A 450-nucleotide genomic window follows, 5' to 3' on the forward strand; every position below is an offset into this window, starting at 1 on the left:
AAGCGTGGCATTGTGTCCCCTGTCTGTGGACCGTGGTAGCTAGCTCTCGCTCGCAGAGATGCTGTGGAGAGCTGCAGAGTGAGGAGTGATGGATTTGGGGTTTGGTCGTTTGGAGGAGGGGTTTATAAGTCGTTGGCTCGTTGCAATATAGAAGCAGTGCGGTAGTGAGAACACAAAAATTTCACAAAGGTTCTAGTAGAAACTGTATGGTCCCTACAAGAATCTATTGGTGTTTGGATGGTTTGAAATTCGGAATTGGAAATAGACTCCAATACCAACCGTTATTCACCGCTCCAGTACCCCTTCCCCTCCGTATCGTGTTGAATTCGCGTTCCTCCCAAAAAAGCTCGTGCAGTCGTTCTCTCGACGATGCTGCCGCCGCCGCGCCTCCTCTCCGCCGTGGCCGCGCCGCCCCCTCCTCAATCTTCTTCTTCGCAGCTGGCACCCCTT

This window comes from Setaria italica, chromosome V (genome assembly GCF_000263155.2).
Source record: "Setaria italica strain Yugu1 chromosome V, Setaria_italica_v2.0, whole genome shotgun sequence".
Lineage (NCBI taxonomy): Eukaryota > Viridiplantae > Streptophyta > Magnoliopsida > Poales > Poaceae > Setaria > Setaria italica.